The following is a 12,884-nucleotide window of genomic DNA, read 5'->3' as shown; positions in this document are numbered from 1 at the left end:
ACCCTCAATTATATTATGACGTCATCAAAATGGCGTCGGAATTCAAAAAATCCATTTTGCCTATTATGACGTCATTATAATTATGCAAATCTTGCTCTAACTCCGTGAATATTGGTCAATTTTCACCCAATTTTTTATATGTTGTAGCTTAGTTCTTACTCTTTCTGAGTTATTGCCTTTATTTTTCATTTTGATAGACAAATCATCCTCAAAAATTGCAAATAATAATGGCATGTCATTTTTACTCATTTTGCGTGTAATCTCTATGGGACATGACTTTTTCTCAAAACTAGATTCTACATTCTTCTATTTCGTAAGCCATATCTCCAATTTTTGTTGCTAGTTATCCCTGAGCTTTTAGTATGTTGTAGCTGAGATTCTAAGCTTTCGGTTGCGTTGCCTTCATTTTCCGATCAGATGTCGGGATCATGCCCGTAATTCACTTGCAAGATTGGATTTGAGATTCTGGTGTTTTGCTTACGTGTTAAGTCTATGGGAAATATTCTAGCTCAATCGGTTAGGCGTCAGACTTACTTCTCATTCCATCATGCAGGCAGGGGTTCGAGTCCGCGGGTGAACATGATTTTTTTTTTTTTTAGCTATCTTGCCCCCGATCAATTATAAGAATTCTAACAAATAATAGCTAAAATATTGCAAAATAAAACAGATTATAATTACTTTTTATATCATATCTATTTATCTGTCTGTCTATCTACCTACATCACATCTCTCTGTCTAATATATATTTTTCTGTTTGAATACGTCCCTCTCTCTCTATCTATCCATATGTCTGTCTGTCTATCTACCTACATTGTATATCTATTCTGTCTGTTTATCTATCTATCTCTCTCTCTGTGTGTCTAATACGCTATATTTATTATTTATTTATTTATTTATTAACAATATTTCAACAGGATACCCAATCAACAAAAAATTGCTCTCCCTTGGGGTCCTGCATATTAAAAAAACAATCACAATATATCTTGTTATAAACATAAAATTAACATGAGAAAATGTACATACATTATGATATATAATTATATTTAATTATTATATATATGTATCTATCTGTTTAGATATGTCTATCTATCTAGCCATCTATATATCTGCCTGTCTCTATCTATCTATCTATCTATCTATATATCTGTCTGTCTGTCTCTCTATCTAGCTATCTATCTATTCATCTATATGTCTGTCTCTCTATCTATCTCTGTCTCTCTATCAATCTATATGTCTGTCTCTTACGAGATAGCTCGTAATAGCTTCATGATATGTCTGTCTCTCTATCTATATGTCTGTCTAGATCTATCTGTCTATCTATCTGTCTGTCTCTCTTTCTATCTATATGTTTATCTATGTTTTATTAATATAACCACCAATCATCTCTCTCTCTCTCTATCTATCTATATATCTATCAATCAATCTATCGATCTATAAGTCTGTCTCTCTATCTATCTATATGTCTGTGTCTCTATCTATCTATATGTCTATGTTTTATTAATATAACCACCTATAATTGATCTCTCCATCCATCACTCCATCCATCTACTATAATTATACATCTTTCTTGTATGTATCTGTTTGATTATGTAAATCTGTTTGTCTATCTATTTTTCAATCTAATATCTGTTTAAATATTTTTTTCCTGTTTATCTATCTATACGACAGACCACCTAATTCGTCCGCATGACGAATTAAAATCTAGTTTTTTTTGTATTTGTAAGAATGAAGTTAATTTCTGTCTGGGAGATGGTGTCCTGTGAATTGAGCCCACTGGGCTTGCTCCTTAAAGTGCAGGAGAACAGAAAGCCCAGTATTATATTTTCCTTTTTTGGGGGGGGGGGTATTTGTAAGAATGTAGTTAATTACTGTCTGGGAGATGGTGTCCTGTGAATTATGAGCCTACATCCTACTGGGCTTGACCCTGAAAGTGTAGGAGAATGGAACGCCCAGTCAAATAATGTTTTTTTTTTATTGTTGGTATTTGTAAGAATTTAGTTAATTTCTGTCTGGGAGATGGTGTCCTGTGAATTATGAGCCTACTGGGCTTGCCCCTTAAATTGTAGGAGAACGGAACGCCCAGTCAGATTTGTATTTTTTTCGTATTTGTAAGAATGCAAAAGTTAATTTCTGTCTGGGAGATGGTATCCTATGAATGATGAGCATACTGGGCTTGCCCCTTAAAGTGTAGGAGAACGGAACGCCCAGTTAGATTATGTTTGGTTTTTTTCTTTCTTTTTTTGTATTTGTAAGAATGTAGTTAATTACTATCTGGGAGATGGTGTCCTGTGAATTGAGCCTACTGGGCTTGCCCCTTAAAATGTAGGAGAACGGAACGCCCAGTCAAATCTTTTTTTTTTTAATTGTTGGTATTTGTAAGAATGTAGTTAATTTCTGTCTGGGAGATGGTTTCCTGTGAATTATGAGCCTACTGGGCTTGCCCCTTGAATTGTAGGAGAACGGAACGCCCAGTCAGATTATGTTTGTTTTTTTTTCTTTTTTTTTGTATTTGTAAGAATGTAGTTAATTTCTGTCTGGGAGATGGTGTCCTGTGAATTATGAGCCTACTGGGCTTGCCCCTTAAAGTGTAGGAGAACGGAATGCCTAGTCAGATTATGTTTTCTTTGTTTCTTTTTAATGTTTAGTATGTAAGAATGTAGTTAATTACTATCTGGGAGATGGTGTCCTGTGAATTGAGCCTACTGGGCTTGCCCCTCAAAGTGTAGGAGAACGGAATGCCCAGTCAGATTATGTCTTTTTTCTACTTTTTTTTTGTATTTGTAAGAATGTAGTTAATTTCTGTCTGGGAAATGGTGTCCAATGAATTGAGCCTACTGGGCTTGCCCCTCAAAGTGTAGGAGAACAGAATGCTCATTCAGATTATGTTTTCCCCATTTTATTTTTTTGGTTTTTGGTTTTTGTAAGAATGTAGTTAATTTTCTATCTCGGAGATGGTGTCCTGTGAAATATGAGCCTACTGGGCTTACCCCTTAAAGTGTACGAGAACAGAATGCCCAGTCAGATTATGTTTTTTTTTTAATTGTTGGTATTTGTAAGAATAAAGTTAATTTCTGTCTCGGAGATGGTGTCCTGTGAATTATGAGCCTACTGGGTTTGCCATTTAAATTGTAGGAGAACGGAACGCCCAGTCAAATTGTGTTTTTTTTTTTTTTTTTGTTATTCGTAAGAATGTAGTCAATTTCTGTCTGGGAGATGGTGTCCTGTGAATTATGAGCCTACTGGGCTTGCCCCTTAAATTGTAGGAGAACGGAACGCCCAGTCAGATTATGTTTTTTTTTTTTTTTTTTTTTTGTAAGAATTTAGTTAATTTCTGTCTGGGAGATGGTGTCCTGTGAATTATGAGCCTACATCCTACTGGGCTTGACCCTGAAAGTGTAGGAGAATGGAACGCCCAGTCAAATAATGTTTTTTTTTTAATTGTTGGTATTTGTAAGAATGTGGTTAATTTCTGTCTGGGAGATGGTGTCCTGTGAATTATGAGCCTACTGGGCTTGTCCTTAAAGTGTAGGAGAACAGAATGCCCAGTCAGATTATGTTTTCTTTGTTTCTTTTTAATTTTTATTATGTAAGAACTAAGAATGAATTTAAAGCTAAATGACAGTAGTTGCAGTAAAATACTGATTTCGTGAGAAGTATTTGTAAGAATGTAGTTAATTACTATCTGGGAGATGGTGGCCTGTGAATTATGAGCCTACTGGGTTTGCCCCTTAAATTGTAGGAGAACGGAACGCCCAGTCAGATTTTTTTTTTTTCGTATTTGTAAGAATAAAGTTAATTTCTGTCTGGGAGATGGTGTCCTGTGAATTATGAGCCTACTGGGCTTGCCCCTTAAAGTGTAGGAGAACGGAATGCCTAGTCAGATTATGTTTTCTTTGTTTCTTTTTAATTTTTAGTATGTAAGAATGTAGTTAATTACTATCTGGGAGATGGTGTCCTGTGAATTGAGCCTACTGGGCTTGCCCCTCAAAGTGTAGGAGAACGGAATGCCCAGTCAGATTATGTTTTTTTTTCTACTTTTTTTTTGTATTTGTAAGAATGTAGTCAATTTCTGTCTGGGAGATGGTGTCCTGTGAATTATGAGCCTACTGGGCCTTGCCCCTTAAAGTGTAGGAGAACGGAATGCCCAGTCAGATTATGTGGGGTTTTCTACTTTTTTTTTGTATTTGTAAGAATGTAGTTAATTTCTGTCTGGGAGATGGTGTCCTGTGAATTATGAGCCTACTGGGCTTGCCCCTTATAGTGTAGGAGAAGGGAACGCCCAGTCAGATTATGTTTTTTCTTCTTCTCCTTTTTTTTAATATTTGTAAGAATGTAGTTCATTTCTGTCTGGGAGATGGTGTCCTGTGAATTATGAGCCTACTGGGCTTGCCCCTTAAATTGTAGGAAAACGGAATGCCCTGTCAGATTTTTAGGTGGTCTGTCAAAAATTGACAGATCACCTTTTATGTTTGTCCGAATTTTCTTTCTTTATTATTTATTTATTTTTATTTCTTATTTTTATTTCCTCCATTTCTTGTGGACAGCAAATCTCAGAAAGTTCATATTCAATAATCATCAAAATATCACCACATATCAACATCAATAAGACCTCAATTCTGCAAGAATCTTAATGTCATGACGTCATCTAGACGCCATTTTGTAAAATCACATTATCAATCATATCTCCATTATCAATTATCAAAAATAAATCAAATTCACATGACATAAACTTCAGATCAAGGGTCATCAGGTCATGTCATCAAAGGTCACCTGAAGGTCACGACGCGCGCGTACGCGCACGTCAAAATTTTAAAATGCTAAAAATCACTTTTTGACCAAAACAGAGTACGTTTTAGGTCATTTTAAGCATTTCAAAAAATTGCGCGCGCAAACGTATGCGCGCGCGTTTCCGCGCGTAACGCCTCAATGCAACTCAGAAACACCGTTTTTTTTATTTCATTGCATTGATCATATAATTTTGAGCAATTTGATACCTTGATCAACCTTCTACGACCATTAATAAGGAAATTAACACCCGTTAAAGTTTGCAGCACGTGTGCGCGCGAGCTCTCACTATAGGCCATATATGGGCAAAAACATGCCTATAGAAAATCCGCTGTAGCTCTTCAGAACGCATGGGGACCCCCAATTTTTTTTTCATATTTTGATAGAGTATGAACTAGAGATATAATTTCATGTCTCATTTGACCCTCAATTATATTATGACGTCATCAAAATGGCGTCGGAATTCAAAAAATCCATTTTGCCTATTATGACGTCATTATAATTATGCAAATCTTGCTCTAACTCCGTGAATATTGGTCAATTTTCACCCAATTTTTTATATGTTGTAGCTTAGTTCTTACTCTTTCTGAGTTATTGCCTTTATTTTTCATTTTGATAGACAAATCATCCTCAAAAATTGCAAATAATAATGGCATGTCATTTTTACTCATTTTGCGTGTAATCTCTATGGGACATGACTTTTTCTCAAAACTAGATTCTACATTCTTCTATTTCGTAAGCCATATCTCCAATTTTTGTTGCTAGTTATCCCTGAGCTTTTAGTATGTTGTAGCTGAGATTCTAAGCTTTCGGTTGCGTTGCCTTCATTTTCCGATCAGATGTCGGGATCATGCCCGTAATTCACTTGCAAGATTGGATTTGAGATTCTGGTGTTTTGCTTACGTGTTAAGTCTATGGGAAATATTCTAGCTCAATCGGTTAGGCGTCAGACTTACTTCTCATTCCATCATGCAGGCAGGGGTTCGAGTCCGCGGGTGAACATGATTTTTTTTTTTTTTAGCTATCTTGCCCCCGATCAATTATAAGAATTCTAACAAATAATAGCTAAAATATTGCAAAATAAAACAGATTATAATTACTTTTTATATCATATCTATTTATCTGTCTGTCTATCTACCTACATCACATCTCTCTGTCTAATATATATTTTTCTGTTTGAATACGTCCCTCTCTCTCTATCTATCCATATGTCTGTCTGTCTATCTACCTACATTGTATATCTATTCTGTCTGTTTATCTATCTATCTCTCTCTCTGTGTGTCTAATACGCTATATTTATTATTTATTTATTTATTTATTAACAATATTTCAACAGGATACCCAATCAACAAAAAATTGCTCTCCCTTGGGGTCCTGCATATTAAAAAAACAATCACAATATATCTTGTTATAAACATAAAATTAACATGAGAAAATGTACATACATTATGATATATAATTATATTTAATTATTATATATATGTATCTATCTGTTTAGATATGTCTATCTATCTAGCCATCTATATATCTGCCTGTCTCTATCTATCTATCTATATATCTGTCTGTCTGTCTCTCTATCTAGCTATCTATCTATTCATCTATATGTCTGTCTCTCTATCTATCTCTGTCTCTCTATCAATCTATATGTCTGTCTCTTACGAGATAGCTCGTAATAGCTTCATGATATGTCTGTCTCTCTATCTATATGTCTGTCTAGATCTATCTGTCTATCTATCTGTCTGTCTCTCTTTCTATCTATATGTTTATCTATGTTTTATTAATATAACCACCAATCATCTCTCTCTCTCTCTATCTATCTATATATCTATCAATCAATCTATCGATCTATAAGTCTGTCTCTCTATCTATCTATATGTCTGTGTCTCTATCTATCTATATGTCTATGTTTTATTAATATAACCACCTATAATTGATCTCTCCATCCATCACTCCATCCATCTACTATAATTATACATCTTTCTTGTATGTATCTGTTTGATTATGTAAATCTGTTTGTCTATCTATTTTTCAATCTAATATCTGTTTAAATATTTTTTTCCTGTTTATCTATCTATACGACAGACCACCTAATTCGTCCGCATGACGAATTAAAATCTAGTTTTTTTTGTATTTGTAAGAATGAAGTTAATTTCTGTCTGGGAGATGGTGTCCTGTGAATTGAGCCCACTGGGCTTGCTCCTTAAAGTGCAGGAGAACAGAAAGCCCAGTATTATATTTTCCTTTTTGGGGGGGGGGGGGTATTTGTAAGAATGTAGTTAATTACTGTCTGGGAGATGGTGTCCTGTGAATTATGAGCCTACATCCTACTGGGCTTGACCCTGAAAGTGTAGGAGAATGGAACGCCCAGTCAAATAATGTTTTTTTTTTATTGTTGGTATTTGTAAGAATGTAGTTAATTTCTGTGTGGGAGATGGTGTCCTGTGAATTATGAGGCTACTGGGCTTGCCCCTTAAAGTGTAGGAGAACGGAACGCCCAGTCAGATTAAGTTTTTTTTTTCTTCTTTTTTCAAATTTGTAAGAATGTAGTTCATTTCTGTCTGGGAGATGGTGTCCTGTGAATGATGAGCCTACTGGGCTTGCCCCTTAAAGTGTAGGAGAACGGAATGCCCAGTCAGATTATGTTTCCTTTCTTTTTTTAATTTTTGGTATCTGTAAAAAAAAAAACTAAGAATGTTGTTAATCTGCCCAGTCAGATTATGTTTCCTTTTTATTTTTAATTTTTGGTATCTGTAAGAAAAAACTAAATTTCTGTCTGGGATGTGGTGTCTTGTGAATTATGAGCGTACTGGGCTTGCCCCTAAAAGTGTAGGAGAAGGGAACGCCCATATAGATTATGTATTTTTTATTTTTGGTATTCGTAAAAATAAAAATGTAGTTAATGTCTGTCTGGGAGATGGTGTCCTGTGAATGATGAGCCTACTGGGCTTGCCCCTGAAAGTATAGGAGAATGGAATGCTCAGTCAGATTATGTGGGGTTTTTTTTTTTTTTTTTTTTTTTTTTGGTACAGTTACATAAACTGAACTTTGTGAAATCATAATATCTAAGCTAAAAAACGATCACACTGAAGATCGCCAACACAGATAGGCACACGTGGGACAGTGTACGGAAGTGACAGAATCCGCGCTTATTTTGCTTATTTCTCAGCAATTACACAATTTCTTCCAGAATCCTTTGGCACATATTTTTTATTCACAAACAGACACTTTTGTAAAAAGTCATTTTGAGATCGTCCCCACAACTGGAATTTATCTTTAATTTCTGTCTGGGAGATGGTGACGTGTGAATGATGAGCCTACTGGGCTTGCCCCTTAAAGTTTAGGAGAACGAATGCCCAGTCAGATTATGTTTTTTTCTTCTTGTTTGTATTTGTAAGAATGTAGTTAATTTCTGTCTGGGAGATGGTGTCCTGTGAATTATGAGCCTACTGGGCCTTGCCCCTTAAATTGTAGGAGAACGGAATGCCCTGTCAGATTATGTTTTCCCCATTTTTTTTTTTTTTTTTTTTTTTTGGTATTTGTAAGAATGTAGTTAATTTTCTGTCTGAGAGATGGTGTCCTGTGAATTATGAGCCTACTGGGCTTACCCCTTAAAGTGTAGGAGAACAGAATGCCCAGTCAAATTATATTTTCCTTTTTTTTTCTTCATTTTTTTTTGGTATTTGTAAGAATGTAGTTAATTTCTGTCTGGGAGATGGTGTCCTATGAAATATGAGCCTACTGGGCTTGCCCCTTAAAGTGTAGGAGAATGGAACGCCCAGTCAGATTATGTTTTTCTTCTCCTTTTTTTTATATTTGTAAGAATGTAGTTAATTTCTGTCTGGGAAATGGTGTCCTGTGAAATATGAGCATACTTGGCTTGCCCCTTAAATTGTAGGAGAAAGGAACGCCCAGTCAGATTTTTTTTTTTTTCGTATAAATTTGTAAGAATGTCAAAGTTAATTTCTGTCTGGGAGATGGTGTCCTTTGAATGATGAGCCTACTGGGCCTGCCCCTTAAAGTGTAGGAGAACGGAACGCCCAGTCAGATTATGTTTGTTTTTTTTCTTTTGAATTTGTAAGAATGTAGTTTATTTCTGTCTGGGAGATGGTGTCCTGTTAATTATGAGCCTACTGGGCTTGCCCCTTAAAGTGTAGGAGAACGGAACGCCCAGTCAGATCATGTTTTCTTTGTTTCTTTTAAATAATTTTTATTATTTAAGAATGTAGTTAATTACTATCTGGGAGATGGTGTCCTGTGAATTGAGCCTACTGGGCTTACACCTTAAAGTGTAGGAGAACGGAAGTCCCATTTATAGATTATATTAATTTTTAATTGTTGGTATTTTTAAAAATGTAGTTAATTTCTGTCTGGGAGATGGTGTCCTGTGAATTATGAGCCTACTGGGCTTGCCCCTTATAGTGTAGGAGAAGGGAACGCCCAGTCAGATTATGTTTTTTCTTCTTCTCCTTTTTTTTTATATTTGTAAGAATGTAGTTAATTTCTGTCTGGGAGATGGTGTCCTGTGAATTATGAGCCTACTCGGCTTGCCCCTTAAATTGTAGGAAAACGGAATGCCCTGTCAGATTTTTTTTTTTGTATTTGTAAGAATGAAGTTAATTTCTGTCTGGGAGATGGTGTCCTGTGAATTGAGCCCACTGGGCTTGCTCCTTAAAGTGCAGGAGAACAGAAAGCCCAGTATTATATTTTCCTTTTTTTTTGGGGGGGGGGGTATTTGTAAGAATGTAGTTAATTACTGTCTGGGAGATGGTGTCCTGTGAATTATGAGCCTACATCCTACTGGGCTTGACCCTGAAAGTGTAGGAGAATGGAACGCCCAGTCAAATAATGTTTTTTTTTTATTGTTGGTATTTGTAAGAATGTAGTTAATTTCTGTGTGGGAGATGGTGTCCTGTGAATTATGAGGCTACTGGGCTTGCCCCTTAAAGTGTAGGAGAACGGAACGCCCAGTCAGATTAAGTTTTTTTTTTCTTCTTTTTTCAAATTTGTAAGAATGTAGTTCATTTCTGTCTGGGAGATGGTGTCCTGTGAATTATGAGCCTACTGGGCTTGCCCCTTAAAGTGTAGGAGAACGGAATGCCCAGTCAGATTATGTTTCCTTTCTTTTTTTAATTTTTGGTATCTGTAAAAAAAAAAACTAAGAATGTTGTTAATCTGCCCAGTCAGATTATGTTTCCTTTTTATTTTTAATTTTTGGTATCTGTAAGATATGTGGTGTCTTGTGAATTATGAGCGTACTGGGCTTGCCCCTAAAAGTGTAGGAGAAGGGAACGCCCATATAGATTATGTATTTTTTATTTTTGGTATTCGTAAAAATGTAGTTAATGTCTGTCTGGGAGATGGTGTCCTGTGAATTATGAGCCTACTGGGCCTTGCCCCTTAAAGTGTAGGAGAACGGAATGCCCAGTCAGATTATGTGGGGTTTTCTACTTTTTTTTTGTATTTGTAAGAATGTAGTTAATTTCTGTCTGGGAGATGGTGTCCTGTGAATTATGAGCCTACTGGGCTTGCCCCTTATAGTGTAGGAGAAGGGAACGCCCAGTCAGATTATGTTTTTTCTTCTTCTCCTTTTTTTTAATATTTGTAAGAATGTAGTTCATTTCTGTCTGGGAGATGGTGTCCTGTGAATTATGAGCCTACTGGGCTTGCCCCTTAAATTGTAGGAAAACGGAATGCCCTGTCAGATTTTTAGGTGGTCTGTCAAAAATTGACAGATCACCTTTTATGTTTGTCCGAATTTTCTTTCTTTATTATTTATTTATTTTTATTTCTTATTTTTATTTCCTCCATTTCTTGTGGACAGCAAATCTCAGAAAGTTCATATTCAATAATCATCAAAATATCACCACATATCAACATCAATAAGACCTCAATTCTGCAAGAATCTTAATGTCATGACGTCATCTAGACGCCATTTTGTAAAATCACATTATCAATCATATCTCCATTATCAATTATCAAAAATAAATCAAATTCACATGACATAAACTTCAGATCAAGGGTCATCAGGTCATGTCATCAAAGGTCACCTGAAGGTCACGACGCGCGCGTACGCGCACGTCAAAATTTTAAAATGCTAAAAATCACTTTTTGACCAAAACAGAGTACGTTTTAGGTCATTTTAAGCATTTCAAAAAATTGCGCGCGCAAACGTATGCGCGCGCGTTTCCGCGCGTAACGCCTCAATGCAACTCAGAAACACCGTTTTTTTTATTTCATTGCATTGATCATATAATTTTGAGCAATTTGATACCTTGATCAACCTTCTACGACCATTAATAAGGAAATTAACACCCGTTAAAGTTTGCAGCACGTGTGCGCGCGAGCTCTCACTATAGGCCATATATGGGCAAAAACATGCCTATAGAAAATCCGCTGTAGCTCTTCAGAACGCATGGGGACCCCCAATTTTTTTTTCATATTTTGATAGAGTATGAACTAGAGATATAATTTCATGTCTCATTTGACCCTCAATTATATTATGACGTCATCAAAATGGCGTCGGAATTCAAAAAATCCATTTTGCCTATTATGACGTCATTATAATTATGCAAATCTTGCTCTAACTCCGTGAATATTGGTCAATTTTCACCCAATTTTTTATATGTTGTAGCTTAGTTCTTACTCTTTCTGAGTTATTGCCTTTATTTTTCATTTTGATAGACAAATCATCCTCAAAAATTGCAAATAATAATGGCATGTCATTTTTACTCATTTTGCGTGTAATCTCTATGGGACATGACTTTTTCTCAAAACTAGATTCTACATTCTTCTATTTCGTAAGCCATATCTCCAATTTTTGTTGCTAGTTATCCCTGAGCTTTTAGTATGTTGTAGCTGAGATTCTAAGCTTTCGGTTGCGTTGCCTTCATTTTCCGATCAGATGTCGGGATCATGCCCGTAATTCACTTGCAAGATTGGATTTGAGATTCTGGTGTTTTGCTTACGTGTTAAGTCTATGGGAAATATTCTAGCTCAATCGGTTAGGCGTCAGACTTACTTCTCATTCCATCATGCAGGCAGGGGTTCGAGTCCGCGGGTGAACATGATTTTTTTTTTTTTTAGCTATCTTGCCCCCGATCAATTATAAGAATTCTAACAAATAATAGCTAAAATATTGCAAAATAAAACAGATTATAATTACTTTTTATATCATATCTATTTATCTGTCTGTCTATCTACCTACATCACATCTCTCTGTCTAATATATATTTTTCTGTTTGAATACGTCCCTCTCTCTCTATCTATCCATATGTCTGTCTGTCTATCTACCTACATTGTATATCTATTCTGTCTGTTTATCTATCTATCTCTCTCTCTGTGTGTCTAATACGCTATATTTATTATTTATTTATTTATTTATTAACAATATTTCAACAGGATACCCAATCAACAAAAAATTGCTCTCCCTTGGGGTCCTGCATATTAAAAAAACAATCACAATATATCTTGTTATAAACATAAAATTAACATGAGAAAATGTACATACATTATGATATATAATTATATTTAATTATTATATATATGTATCTATCTGTTTAGATATGTCTATCTATCTAGCCATCTATATATCTGCCTGTCTCTATCTATCTATCTATATATCTGTCTGTCTGTCTCTCTATCTAGCTATCTATCTATTCATCTATATGTCTGTCTCTCTATCTATCTCTGTCTCTCTATCAATCTATATGTCTGTCTCTTACGAGATAGCTCGTAATAGCTTCATGATATGTCTGTCTCTCTATCTATATGTCTGTCTAGATCTATCTGTCTATCTATCTGTCTGTCTCTCTTTCTATCTATATGTTTATCTATGTTTTATTAATATAACCACCAATCATCTCTCTCTCTCTCTATCTATCTATATATCTATCAATCAATCTATCGATCTATAAGTCTGTCTCTCTATCTATCTATATGTCTGTGTCTCTATCTATCTATATGTCTATGTTTTATTAATATAACCACCTATAATTGATCTCTCCATCCATCACTCCATCCATCTACTATAATTATACATCTTTCTTGTATGTATCTGTTTGATTATGTAAATCTGTTTGTCTATCTATTTTTCAATCTAA

At 35.2% G+C, this 12,884-nt stretch overlaps 1 protein-coding gene across 1 annotated transcript in view; it reads left to right on the top strand.

Moving 5' to 3' along the window:
* LOC129254626 (protein moonraker-like) overlaps window positions 1-12,884 on the top strand; it is a 62,570-nt gene that overhangs the window by 12,893 nt on the left and 36,793 nt on the right. The gene's annotated exons all lie outside the window — the stretch shown is intronic.

Source organism: Lytechinus pictus, chromosome 2, assembly GCF_037042905.1.
Source record: "Lytechinus pictus isolate F3 Inbred chromosome 2, Lp3.0, whole genome shotgun sequence".
NCBI lineage: Eukaryota > Metazoa > Echinodermata > Echinoidea > Temnopleuroida > Toxopneustidae > Lytechinus > Lytechinus pictus.
Note: the sequence above shows the minus strand (reverse complement) of the source record. Positions and strands in the feature narration are given on the sequence as shown.